At 43.5% G+C, this 14,014-nt stretch overlaps 3 non-coding genes across 3 annotated transcripts; all 3 read right to left on the bottom strand.

Annotated features, from left to right (window-relative positions):
- Positions 1-6,738: 6,738 nt before the first annotated feature.
- On the bottom strand, positions 6,739-6,811 carry trnap-cgg (transfer RNA proline (anticodon CGG)). The gene has a single exon. It is a non-coding gene; the product is annotated as a tRNA-Pro (tRNA).
- Positions 6,812-8,656: 1,845 nt separating this feature from the next.
- On the bottom strand, positions 8,657-8,775 carry LOC147220101 (5S ribosomal RNA). Its single transcript, XR_015108661.1, has one exon. It is a non-coding gene; the product is annotated as a 5S ribosomal RNA (ribosomal RNA).
- A 1,380-nt stretch (positions 8,776-10,155) lies between these two features.
- On the bottom strand, positions 10,156-10,274 carry LOC147220100 (5S ribosomal RNA). The gene has a single exon (XR_015108590.1). It is a non-coding gene; the product is annotated as a 5S ribosomal RNA (ribosomal RNA).
- Positions 10,275-14,014: the final 3,740 nt, after the last annotated feature.

The raw sequence follows: 14,014 nt of genomic DNA, 5'->3' as shown, positions 1-14,014 counted from the left end.
CACATTGTGTATCGAACCGCTTGCTGAATTGATAAGGACAAACGATCAGATCGAGGGAATAGTAGATGAAGGAGGGGAGATGCACAGAATTTCGTTGTTCGCGGATGACGTTCTTTTGTTTATAAGAAATCCTCAGGCATTGCATAAGGGCCGGTATAGATGACTGAGGGACTATGGGGAGGTGTCAGGGTACAAGGTGAATGAGGGGAAATCAGAAGCAATGATGATAACAGGATGCTGGCTGACATGCTTGGACGGACAGGTGAAATTCAAGTGGTCAAAAGGGGGCTTTAAATACCTGGGAATCATTCTCACACACGACACAAGTCAGCTATATAAGGCAAATTATGGTAAACTAATTTCTCAGATCAAAAATGACATAGAAAGATGGGAGGTGCTTCCTTTGTCCTTAGTTGGGAGGATAGAAAGTATCAGGATGAATGTCCTACCTAGAATGCTGTTTCTGTTCAATGCTCTGCCTATCACTGTTCCTGTATCTACCTTTACATTACTGGATAAGCTCATTTCCAAATTTTATGGCAGAACAAGAGGCCTAGAGTGAGATTGAAAATACTCTGTGCACCCAGAGATAAGGGCAGATTGGCCTTGCCACATTTCCGAAGTTACTACCTGGCAGCACAACTTGGAAAATTGGTCTCATGGTTAAAACTAGATATGGACACAAGATGGGTGCATATAGAGCAAGGTTCAGTTAAAAACGTGTCGCTTTCAACTCTTCCCTTTCTAAATTCAAAAGCAAGACGTGGACTTAAGATACAAAATGAATATGTCAACCATACACTTAAGGTTTGGGAAAAGACAAGACGATTCCTGAATCTACCTCTATCTCTATCGAGGGCAGCAAAAATAACAGCAGCAGGTGACTTTCTGCCAGCAAAGATGGACGGTGGTTTCATTAGATGGGCAGGGAAAGGTTTAATCACAATAAATCAGTTATTTGAAGGAAGAACTCTGAGGGCTTTTTCACAACTTCAGGCAAAATACGACATTGAGTCTAAGGATTTATTTTGATATTTTCAAATTCGACATTATTTGATGACACACAAAGAATGGGACAATATTAAAGAAGCTTCAACTAATTTTGAACAATATTGGATTGAGATAATTGAGAACAAAATGAACATTAAAAATACAATATCAGATATATATGGCAGGATACATATGGACACTTCAGTAGACACACTGGATGTGAAAGCTAAGTGGGAACTGCAATCTAATGCCATGATTGCTGATGGAGAACGGGAGAGTTCTTGGTTGCCCTGGCAACAATGTTTAAGCAGCCCAACATGGAGGGAGTTCAGCTGGAAGTTAAGAATAAGGTATTTTAAATCTCCCTTGATAATAGCTTCGTATGATAATAACTGTTCTCCCCTGTGTTGGAGGGGCTGTGGCATAACGGGGGACTTTTCCCACATTTTTTGGGACTGCCCTAAACTGATGAAATTCTGGGAAGAGGTAAAAAAACAAATGAGTGAGATTTTAAAATTAAACAGACCAATTGATCCACAGCAATTTATTATGGGTACAGCATCAACAAGCGGCCTAAGGAAAAAACAGGTGTTTACACTTAGAGTTCTTCTATTAATTGCACATAAAATGATCACAGTAAATTGGCTCAAACCCCACCCACCTACCCTGGACCAGTGGCGTCAGAGGCTTAAGGATGTAAACTGCATGGAACGCATAACAGCAAACTTACGACTTCAGACAGACCTATATCTTGACAAATGGGCACCCATTAAAAAATATTTGGAGAGTTGAAGATATTATCTCTATTTGACTGAGTTAGATGCTTTTCTTGGTGTTTGGGTTTTGTTTTTTTTTGTTTTTTTTTTCTGTTTTTTTTTTAGTTTTATTTTATTTTTCACTTGCTATTGAGGAAATAAGTGACCTATAAAGATTATTGTATAATGTATATCTTGTTATGAGGTTTTGTAAGAATGTATAAAACTCTGTTAAGGAACCTGTTCTAATAAATGTTCAAAAAAAAAAAGAAAAAACATTTTTGACCAAATGGCTTCATCTTTCTTGTGGCTGGATTTGAGGGAATTAATACATTGTGTAGATTCTGTCATGTGTAGCATCACATCCAGATCAGCATGTTTCATCACCGGTCACCAGCTTTAAAGAATTAGAGATATTTACAACTTGTGCCAAACAACCTTCAACTTAGTGAAATAAACATTTTAGGTCCAAATGCCTTTATTTTCAAACTTCCGCCTGGATTTCATTACAGTTGACCAATAGAGTGCAAATTCACATCACATTCAACAATTTTCAGCAACAGACACCAGCTTTTAAGAATTCCAAAGCAATTTACAACTTGTTCCAAATGCCTTCAATTTGGCGAAATAAACATTTTTGATCAAATGGGTTTCTCTTCCCTTCTTGCGTCTGGATTTCAGTGAATGTATACATTTTGTAGATTTTATATTGTCTAGAATCACATCTTAATCAGCATATTTCAGCGCCAGACACCAGCTTTAAGGAATTCCAATGTTATTTACAACTTGTTCCAAAGAGCTTACACTTTGCAGGGTACACATAATTGGACAAATGGCTTTATATTTCATTCTTGCTGCTGGATTCTAGTGAATTTATATAATGTGTAGATTTTTTATTGTGTAGAATCACATCCTATTCAACATTTTTCAACAAGAGTAACTACCTTTAAAGAATTCTGAAATAATTTACACCTTGTTCAAAAAACCTTAAATTTGGCGAGATAAACTTTTTTGACCAAATGGCTTCATCTTTCATTCTTGCGGCTAAATTAGAGTGAATTGATACATTGCGTAGATTCTGTATTGTGTAGAATCACATCCATATCTGCATATTTCATCAACAGACACAAGCTCTAAAGAATGACACGAAAACCATCAACTTGATGAGAAAAACAATTTTGACCAAATGGCTTTATCCTTTAATCCTGCGGCTGGATTTTAGTAAATATGAAATATATTGTGTTGAATCATGTCCTATTACGCATATTTCAGCAACAGACACCAGCTTGAAAGACTTCCAAAATTATTTTTAACTTGTGCCAAAAACCTTCAATTTGGTGAGATAAACACTTCCTGAACAAATTGCTTTACCATTTAAACATGTGGCTGGATTTCATTAAATATAAACTATATATTGTTGAGCATCACATTTTTTTTAGCATTTTTTAATTTTGTACTTCTTTTATAGCTGGTGTCTGGTGCTGATATATGATGAATAGAATGGGATTCTACAGATTAAATGTCATATTTACTGAAAACCAGCAACAGGATTAAAGATAAAGGAAATTAATCAGCAAGTGTTTATCTCACCAAGTTGAATCTTTTCTGAACAAGTTTAAATAACAATGGAAGTCTTTAAAACTAGTGTCTGGAGTTAGAATGTTTTGAGTAAGACGTAATTCTATTACAATATGTCACATTTACTGAAATCCAGTCGCAGGGATAAAAGATTAAGCCATTTGGTCAAAAAGTGTTAATCTCAACAAGTTGAAGGTTAATGGAACAAGTTTAAAATTATTTTAGAATTCTTTAAAGAACTCCAAAGTAATTTACACCTTGTTCCAAACATTTCTAGGCCATACAGCATCGCTGGTCTCACCACAGTCTTGTACACCTTTCCTTTCATTCTGGCCCATAGTCTTCTATCACATAGTACCCCTGACACTTTTCTCAATCCCATCCCAACCTGCTTGGACCCGTCTCTTCACCTCTTTTCCACACTCTCCGTTACTCTGGACTTTTGACCCCAAGTACCTGAAATCCTCCAACTTCTTGATCTCCACTCCCTGTAGCCTCACCGTTCCAGCCGAGTTCCTCTCATTCACACACATATATTCTGTCTTGCTGCAACTAACTTTCATTCCTCTCCCTTCCAGAGCATACCTCCACCTCTCTAGATTTTCCTCTACCTGTTTTCTGCTCTCACTACAGATCACAATGTCATCCGCAAACATCAAGGGGTTTCCTGTCTAACCTCATCTGTCCATCACCATTGCGTACTAGAACGGGCTCAGAGCTGATCCCTGGTTGAGTCCCTCCTCCACCTTGAACTTCTCTGTTACCCCTACAGCGCACCGTACCAATGTCTCACAGCTAGCATACATGTCGCGCACCAGTTTAACATACTTCTCTGCCACTCCAGATTTCCTCATATAATACCAGAGCTCCTCTCTTGGCACCCTGTCATATGCTTTTTCTCGGTCTACAAAAACACAATGCAGCTCCCTCTGGCCTTCTCTGTACTTCTCTATTAGCTTTCTCAACGCAAATACTGCATCTGTAGTACTCTTCCTCGGCATGAAGCCATACTGCTTTTCACAAATGCTGACTTCTGCTCTCAGTCTAGTTTCCACTACTCTTTACCATAACTTCATTGTACGGCTCATCAACTTTATCCCTCTATAGTTGCCGCAATTGTGCACATCCCCTATATTCTTAAAAATAGGCACCATCACACTTTGTCTCCATTCTTCAGGCATCTTCTCACCCTCTAAGATCCTGTTGAATAATCTAGTCAGAAAATCTACTGCTCCCTTTCCTAGACACTTCCACACCTCCACAGGTATATCATCAGGACCAACTGCTTTTCCCCTCTTCATCCTCTTCAATGCCTTCCTCACTTCACTTTTACTAATTTGTGCTACTTTGTGGTCTACAATAGTCCCCTCTTCTACCCTTGCCTCTCTTTCATTTTCCCCATTCATCAGCTCTTCAAAGTACTCTTTCCATCTTCTCATCACTCTTCTAGCATCTGTCAATGCATTTCCTTCTCTGTCCTTAATCACCCGGACCTGTTGTACATCCTTTCCATATTTATCTCTCTGTTTTCGCCAACCTGTATAAATCATTCTCACCCTCCTTTCTATCCATCCGAGCATACAAGTCACCGTACGCTTTTTGTTTTGCATTTGCTACCTCTATCTTTACCTTTCGCTATATCTCCCTGAATTCCTGTCTGTTCTCTTCAGTCCTCTCAGTATCCCACTTCTTCTTTGCTAACCGCTTTCTCTGTATACACTCCTGCACTTCCTCATTCCACCACCAAGTCTCCTTGTCTACTTTTCTTCCAGATGACACACCGAGTACTCTCCTATCTGTCTCCCTGATAACTCGAGCTGCTGTTGTCCAATCATCTGTAAGCTCACCGTGACCACCCAGACCCTTTCTCAACTCCTCCCTTAAAACCATGCAACACTCCTCCCTTTTCAGCTCCCACCACTTTGTCCTCTGCTCTGCCTTTGTCCTCTTCATCTACCTTGTCACCAGTCATTTAGCTGCCCCATCTCATGGGCTCATCCAGGTGGATGAAGGGAATATAAATAAAGAAAACAAACTATAATAGAGATTTAATAAAGCGCGAAAAACAGTCAACATGCAAGCAGTGGGCGTGGCTCGTTGGTCTTGGGGTATGATTCTCGCTTAGGGTGCGAGAGGTCCCGGATTCATATCACTGATGATTCCCTGACTCTCATCTCCTTTGCTCCTACTTTTTCACAGCGCTGTAATGTGAGCAAGTACGTTTGTTTTGTTTTGTTGTCATTTGAACCGGGATATTAGCTCCGACTCCTTTGTTGCACAGGATACCTACGTTGAAGACAACTGATAGGTGAGAGCGTACCTTGACGTTGACCGGACAGGGAAGACCGAAGAACTGGTAAAATGTCACCCTTGAAAAGGTATTGAATGTGAGAAAACCTAATGGCAAATGAGATGTGACTTGATTTTCTCTGCAACGCTGATCACAATCAATGGAGCCCTATCCCCACCATAATTGGGCCTGGTGGAGAAATACAAGTATTACTAAGCAAGACATGAGACAATGTCAAAGAGTCCCAACATCTCTTCAGCGGCAGTGCTGCTTCTACCGTAGAGACTGGGAGAAAATGAAAAGTAAAGCAAAGGCAAAGTCTGCCGTGAGACAAAGGGACATTGTGGGCCAATTCAACATGGCAAGAGGTGCAGGAAAACAAAAATATCCCACATGACGGAAGGCTTCTCCCGCTGAGCAGCACCAGCTGGTGGTACTGGACATGCACCACCAGGAAGAAGCAGACTGAATTGCCAGAGCTTTGTCCCTCACCAAGCATGGCCGCTGGGTGAGCTGAGATGGTGTAAAAAGTAGTATGATCTTTTGGAGCGGCAGTGGAACATGGAGGCCACAAGCTGAGCTTGACCATCAGATCCATGTATGATGTCCTGCCCCCTCCTGCCAAAGTACAAAAGTATTTTGGAGAGGATCCAGCCTGTTTCCAGTGTCCTGCCGAAGCAATCCCAAAGAAAATCCTTGAGGGCTGTAAGACCAGGCTCCCCTGAAGAATAATCAGAGCCTGCATGCTAATCTGAAGGCAGATTCACCTGTTGCCCCAAGCAAACGGTGAAGTGCCTGGTTACTGCAATGGAAAACGAGAAGGTAGCCAGCAATGCCATGGGCCCATTGTAAGCCCTGGTACTAAAGGGCTTACGAGTAGACTCTAATTTCAGTCTCACCATTCTGGATGACATTATAGCGAGGTGGTCCTGAAAACCAAATACTACAAAGGTGTCTTCCTTGTGAAGCTGACACTTGGGAGTTTTTTCTTCTATATAAGTAATCATTGGGTGGAAAAGTCTGTGATGGTTGAACATCGCTGCTGAAGCAGAGGATGCAAGGTGTGTGCGAAGAGTAGACCGGATACGTCCGTATGACACAGCAGAATGTAGCATTGGAAGGGCTCGGTCTCGTCCGGGATTTGAACCCGGGACCTCTCGCACCCGAAGCGAGAATCATACCCCTAGACCAACGAGCCACAAAAGCTTGCTGAGTTGAGTCACGACCAATCAAATTTGATTATTCATATAGCACTAAACACCAACACAGCGTTTCCATGATGCTGTACAAATATAGAGCAGGACTGAACCACACTCTTTGGAAAGACTTACAGAATACCCACATTCCCGAATAAACAAGCACTTGGAGACGCTTTGAGGAAACACTGCCCTTGACCAGCTCGAAACTGATATGAGATTCCTGAGCCTTGGGGTTTCCTTCTGATGACCACCTGCTTTTATTCTAATATGGCACTAATGGCAGGCAGCCACTTGCTGGGAGTACAATGCAAGGTGTGAAATGTAGCTGAGGCCGTGGTCTTCACATTCTACAGTCATGGCCAAAAGTTTTGAGATTGCCACTTTCACAATGTCTGTTCCTTCATGGTTTTTAGGTGTTTGCCAGATGGTTCTATTGTTGTGTCATTCTCCAAACTTTTGGCCATGACTGTACAGACCTGGTCGTCACATCACAATTGATGAACAGCTTTACCCATCAGAAACGTTGCCCTTTGATTCAATATATTGCTACAAAACCAGATAAGTTTGGCATCAAACCACCAAACACCAGCTTTAAAGAATTCCAAAGTAATTTACAACTTGTCAACTATTTACAACTTTACAACTATTAACACCAACGCCATCTTCAAAAAGGGTCAGAGCCGCCTGTTCTTCCTCAGGAGGCTCAGATCTTTCAATGTCTGCAGGACCATGCTGCAGATGTTCTACCACTCGGTGGTGTCCGGCGTCATCTTCTACGCTGTTGTGTGCTGGGGCAGCAGGCTCAAGACAGCTGACGTTAACAGACTCAACAAGCTCATCAGGAGAGCTGGATCTGTCCTGGGCGTGGAGCAGGAGTCTGTGGTGCAGGTGTCAGAGAGGAGGATGCTGAAGAAGCTCCTCAGCATCATGGACAACATCCATCACCCCCTGCATGCCACACTGACGTCCTGTCAGAGCTCTTTCAGCCGTAGACTGATACCACCGAGGAGCTCCACTGAACGCCACAGGAGGTCTTTCCTCCCCGAGGCGATCAGACTTTTTAACTCCTCTCCATTCAGCCGCCGGCAACCATAACAACCTATCTTTAACCTAAAAACAAACAAAAATGTGCAATATCTCATTTCTGTGCAATATTCAGAAATTGTACAATATTTCATCATATTTCATCTCATCTCGTAACAGCTACACTACAATGTTCCCTTCTATCATACTATTGTGCACTCCTTACCTCACTTGTTACTAAGACACTTATAGTTTTATCACTGCTTACTAAGACACTTTATAGTTTCACTGAGACACTTTATAGTTTATAGTTTATTTTTATTTCTAATTCTGCCTTTCTTTTATGATTTGTTACTGTTATATTTTCTGTAACTCTGGCACTGCAATTTCCTTCGGGATTAATAAAGTTGTTCTTATTCTTATTCTTATTCTTAAGAAAAGAAGCGAGGAAGGCAACGAAGAGGATGAGGAGTTCAAAGGCAGTGGGTCCTAATGACATGCCGTACATGTGGAGGCATGGAAGTGTCTAGGAGAGCCAGCGGTACGGAGGTCAGCGACTGGATGATTCAAAAGAAAAAGAAATACAGCACACATGGAAAAATACTGTACAGGGATGACAAGAAAGGCGACGAGCGACAGACAGAGACGGCGAGACAACGGAAAGTGACCCGAAAGGTAAGGCGAGGAACTATGACTGAGCGCTTCACTGTGACTCCGGTGGGACAGACACAAGGGAATGAGCGCGGGTGTCCGTGTGTGAAATGTTGGCGCTCTTGAGAGACAGCACCCCCTGCTGGGGACAGAGAGGACGAACATGAAAAAGGTTACAGCACCTGGTATTCCAAGGCGGTCTCCCATCCAAGTACTAACCAGGCCCGACCCTGGTTGGCTTCCGAGGTCAGACGAGATCGGGGGTGTTCAGGGTGGTATGGCCGTAAACGAGACTACCCTACGCGGAAGGGCATTTTATAAGCAGCCGTCCTCCGTCTTTTCCACCTCCAGTCATTTCCAGATTTGTCTGGAGCTCCTTCTATTGCGTTTCCATGATTACAGCCAGTGGCACCCAAGGTTACTTTAACCAAAATCATCAGACACACTTTACCTTAGGCTGCAGCCTAAGGTAAAGAGGGAGCTATCAAAGGCCATACCAGGACTCGAATTCACGGCGGGACAGTAAATTACAAGAGACTGAGAAAATTAAATAAAATAAACATGGAAAAAGGAAGATTACTATAGATGCAGTATTTGCGCCGAGAATGCTCATAGAGAAGTACAGAGAAGGCCCGTGGGAGCCCCATTGCCTTTTTGTACACCTTGAAAAGTCGTATAACAGGTTGCCAAGAGAGGAGCTCTGGTATCCTATGAGGAAGTCTGGAGCGGCAGAGAAGTGTTTTACACTGGTGCAGGACATGTATGCTAGCTGGGAGACAGTGGTGCAGTGTGCTGTAAGACGGGACCAGAGAAGTTCAAGGTGGAAGCGGGACTCCGTCGGGGATAGGCCCTGAGCCCCTTCTTGTTCGCAATGGTGACGGATGAAGGTAGACGTGAATCTCCACGGACCGTGACCTTTGCAGATGCCGTTGTGATCTGTAGTGAGAGCAGAAAACAGGTGGAGGTCAAGATAAGATAAGATAAGACCTCCGTCTCGTCCCGGAGACGGAGGTCTCGGTGGAGGCTGATGTTCCTGTTTTAAAAAAAAACAACATGGCTGATGCATCTTCCGCATCTGCCCGGTCACGTGGTGCACGGCCCCCCAACAGGACGCCAAAGCATCAAAGTAAACCCAGGACTTCAACAACCAGACTCCTAGGAATATGATGAATGAATGGGGAAAAATGAAAGAGAGCCAAGGGTAGAAGCGCTGATTACTGGCGATCGCAAAAGGAGCAGAAACGAGTGTAAAAAGAAGCGAGGAGGGCATTGAAGAGGAGGAGGAGTTCAAAGGCAGGGGATCCTGATGACGTACCGTACATGTGGAGTCCTGGAAGTGCCTAGGAGAGCCAGCGGTATGGAGGTCAGCGGTTGGAGTATTCAACAGCGAGAGGCACAAACGAGAGAAAAAGAAATTCAGCACACATGGAGAAGTACTGAACGGGGATGACGAGAACGGCGGCGAGCGACGGACGGAGGCGGCGAGACAACGGAAAGTGACCCGAAAGGTAAGGCGGGGAACTATGACTGAGCACGTGTCGCGCCGGGCTTCACGGTGACTCCGGTGGGACAGACACAAGGGAATGAGCGGTGTGTGTCCGTGTGTGAAATGTTGGCGCTCTTGAGAGACAGCACCTCCTGCTGTTGACAGAGGGGACGAACATAAAAAAGCTTACGGCACCTGGTATTCCCAGGCGGTCTCCCATCCAAGTACTAACCAGGCCCGAACCTGCTTGGCTTCCAAGATCAGACGAGATCGGGCGTGTTCAGGGTGGTATGGCCGTAAACGAGACTAGCCTACGCGGAAGGGCATTTTATAAGCAGCTGTCCTCCGTCTTTTCCACATCCAGTCATGTCCAGATCTGTCAGGAGCTCCTTCTATTGCGTTTCCATGATTACAGCCAGTGGCACCCAAGATTACTATAACCAAAAATCATCAGACACTCTTTAACTAAAGTAAAGAGGGAGCTAGCAAAGCCCATACCAGGACTCGAATGCACGGCGGGACAGTTAACGACAAGAGAAAGAGAAAAATAAATAAAATACACATGGAAAAAGGAAGAGTACTACAGATGCAGTATTTGCGCCGAGAATGCTCATAGAGAAGTACAGAGAAGGCCCGTGGGAGCCCCATTGCCTTTTTGTACACCTAGAAAAGGCGTACGACAGGTTGCCAAGAGAGAAGCTCTAGCTACCTCATTTGGTGTTTTAAAGTTCTTTTTTCTTGTTCAGTGAGAGAAATCTAATCTCTGCTGGGCTTTAACAAGTGCATCGAAGTCAGGTTAAATGTCTGTAGTGGAGATGTGAAGCACAGCTGACAGATGATCATCAGTGAGAGGATCTATACCTGGATTTTGTAAACTTCATCATTGAAAATGTTTGTTCACAAATGTAGGTAGAGCCAAAGAGAACAAACATCTTCTGAGCATGTCTCCTAATGTTTGGAAAGTTCTCCTCCTTGAGAGAAGAGTAGAAATCCAGCAGAGATCCTGACTTAAAGTGCTCTGCCAGTACTACATCAGACTGCAGGTCAATGAGTTCCAGCTGTAAATCACTGGGTGCATCATCCACACGGAAGGTAAAGGGAGAAGAAATCATGTGCATGTCATCCTCCATTGTTCTATGATCCTCAAATCGCCTTGAAAACTCACCATGCAATGCTCCTCACATGGATGAGTACCTGCAGAGGTTATCAGCTGATGGTGTGACTTCTTTCAGGGTTTGCATGTGAGTGAGAGTGTTGCTCTCCTGTTGTCTTGAAAGCAACTGTATCCTTCTCATGAAAGCCTTCACCGGGCTGTGCATTTCATGCACAAAAAGGCCCTTGCCTTGCAGCTTGGTGTTCAGTTCATTCATCAGTGCAGTCACATCAACAGCAAATGCAAAATCTGCCATCCTGTCCTCATCTGCAAGCTCTGGGGTAGCCTTGCCTTTTGTCTCACAAAACTCCTGGATTTCTGCTTTCAGATCCCAGACTCTTTTTAGCACTTTGCCCAGGCTGAGCCATCTCACAGAAGTGTGGTAGCCAATGTCACTGTGCTCACTCTCATGCTCCTCCAGAAGTGTTATAAACTGTCTGTGATTCAGTGCCCGCGCCCTGATGAAGTTAACTATTTTAGTAACAACATCGATAACATGGTTAATTTTTAGCACTGATTTGCACAACACATGTTGGTGTAAAATACAATGTAAAAATACCAATTTCTGATCAGGGTCAATTTCAGTCACTTTATCCTGCATGCGTTTTAAAAGTCCGACATTTTTCCCTGTAAGATTTGGACAACCGTCCTTGGTGACACCTGCCAGTCTGTCCCATTTCAGTCCCAACGTGTCCATACAAGCATTTACCTCAGTGAAGAGATCGCTCCCTGTCGTCATCCCTTTTAACGACCGCATTGCTGCCAGCTCCTCCGTAATCTTGAAGTCCGGCGCTATCCCACGGACAAATACGAGTAGCTGGGCTGTGTCGCGGACATCACAACTCTCGTTCAAAGCCAAGGAGAAAAAGTCAAAACTTGGCACTTCACGTTGCAGCTGTAGCTCCAGATTCCCCGCAATGTCCTCGATCCTTCTCGCCACGGTTCGCCTGGACAGCGGGACTTGCTCAAATGCCGCTTTTTTTTCAGGGCATATTAGTGCTGCAGAGTCTACCAAGCACTCTTTCACAAACTCCCCCTCTGCGAATGGCTTGCTGTTTTTGGCTATTTTGTGAGATATCACGAAGCTGGTCTTGGTTGCTGCATCCCTGGATGTATGAAGCTTGGTAAAAAAGCCTTGCTGCATTTGCAGCTTAGCTAGCAAAGCTTCCAATGTCCGCGTTCTTTCGTCATCAGTCAGGTTTTTATATTTCTCTGCATGTTTCGTCTGGTAATGCCGACTCAAATTGTAGTCCTTAAACACGGCGATCTGCTCCCCGCAAACTAAACACACAGCTTTACCTCCAACTTCAGTAAATAAATACTTAGCTGTCCAATTTTTGTTGAAAATCCTACATTCGGCATCTACCTTTCTTTTTTTAGCCTGAGCGGACATTTTTGAGGGTGAAAGTTGTCTTGTGATTCAATCGCACGCATGTCTTGATATACGCATTACGTCATTATGTGCGTGAATTTAAAAAAAAACAACTTCAGAATAAAAGCAGTGCAGCTTTAGCCCATGAATGAGGTGAAATTAGAAAGTATGTTTATTTTGTAATTTCCAATTAACCTTACACTGGCGGTCAGAGTCAACCAAAGGTATGTGGCCCGGGCCATACATTGCCCAGGTCTGTCATACAGGCCCGTCAGTGCCATCCCGCGGGCCGGATGTGGCCCGTGGGCTGTACAATTCCCAGGTCTGTTATACAAGGTATGCTCAGGCATTTCCTACAAAGGACCAAAAGTCAGTTACAGTTGCCAAAGTATTGTGGGAAAGTACTTTGTTCATTATGGACTACCCGCTAGAATACATTCAGACCAAGGTAGAGATTTTGAAAGGCGCCTCATAAAAGAACTCTTATCCATGCTTGGAGTAAGAAAGTCGCGCACCTCACCTTATCATCCGCAAGGTGATGCTCAACCAGAACATTTCAACAGAACACTTCTCTCAATGCTTGGAACTCTTGAAAATGTGCAGAAACAAAACTGGAGTCAACACATCAGTCAGTTAGTACATGCGTATAACTGCACTAAAAATTAGTCCACTGGATATTCCCCATACTACTTAATGTTCGGGCGCAATGCCAGATTGCCTGTTGACCTCTGTTTTGGTACAGCTCTCGACGGCAATTCAGAGACGTCTCACCTACAGTATGTGGACAAAATGAGAAAAGAACTCCAAAAAGCTTACCATTTAGCTGCAGAGTGTGCAACCAAGAGCCATCTGAGAAACAAAACCTGTTATGATCAACGAGTAAGAGACCAACCTCAACAAGAAGGAGACCGAGTCCTCGTAAGAAATGTTGGCCTCACTGGGAAACATAAACTACAAGATAGATGGAAAACCACATCCTATATTGTGATTAAAAAGTTTTCCAACTTACCTGTAGACAGAGTCAAACCCGAACAAGGAACTGGAAGTGTCAAAACTCAACACAGAGACCACCTTCTACAAATTGGTTATCTTGTCAGGATTCCCGATAATTCTGAACAAACTAAGAGTCAGAACACCAGTTACCAGGAGACAACATACTCTAAGACATCAAACACATCACCAAAATGATCAGACATCTGACATCTCTTCAAACTCTGAATCTGAGTATGAGTGTGTCTACAAGTGCCCAACCTATGATAAGGTCAGGAAACCACTGTCCATACCAGACCGAACCACCCCAGAGCATACTCCCTTTGAAAATTTCCCCTCATCTGAGAGTGAACCGGAGGTGGAGAAAGTACATTCTGTCAGTTCACAGGAAGAGGAATATCAGTCCTCCAACGAGGACGCAGATACTAATGATACAGCTGAAGACACTGATGTGGAGTTGAGAACTCAAACCAGCCCTAGAAGCAGAAAGTCAACGCGTGAAGTAAAACCAGTGATCCGCTTGACCT

Source organism: Fistularia commersonii, chromosome 24, assembly GCF_037954325.1.
Source record: "Fistularia commersonii isolate RoL2024-O1a breed Wild chromosome 24, RoL_Fcom_v1.0, whole genome shotgun sequence".
NCBI classification, from domain to species: domain Eukaryota; kingdom Metazoa; phylum Chordata; class Actinopteri; order Syngnathiformes; family Fistulariidae; genus Fistularia; species Fistularia commersonii.
The sequence above is the reverse complement of the archived record's forward strand: the minus strand, read 5'-3'. Positions and strand labels throughout refer to the sequence as shown.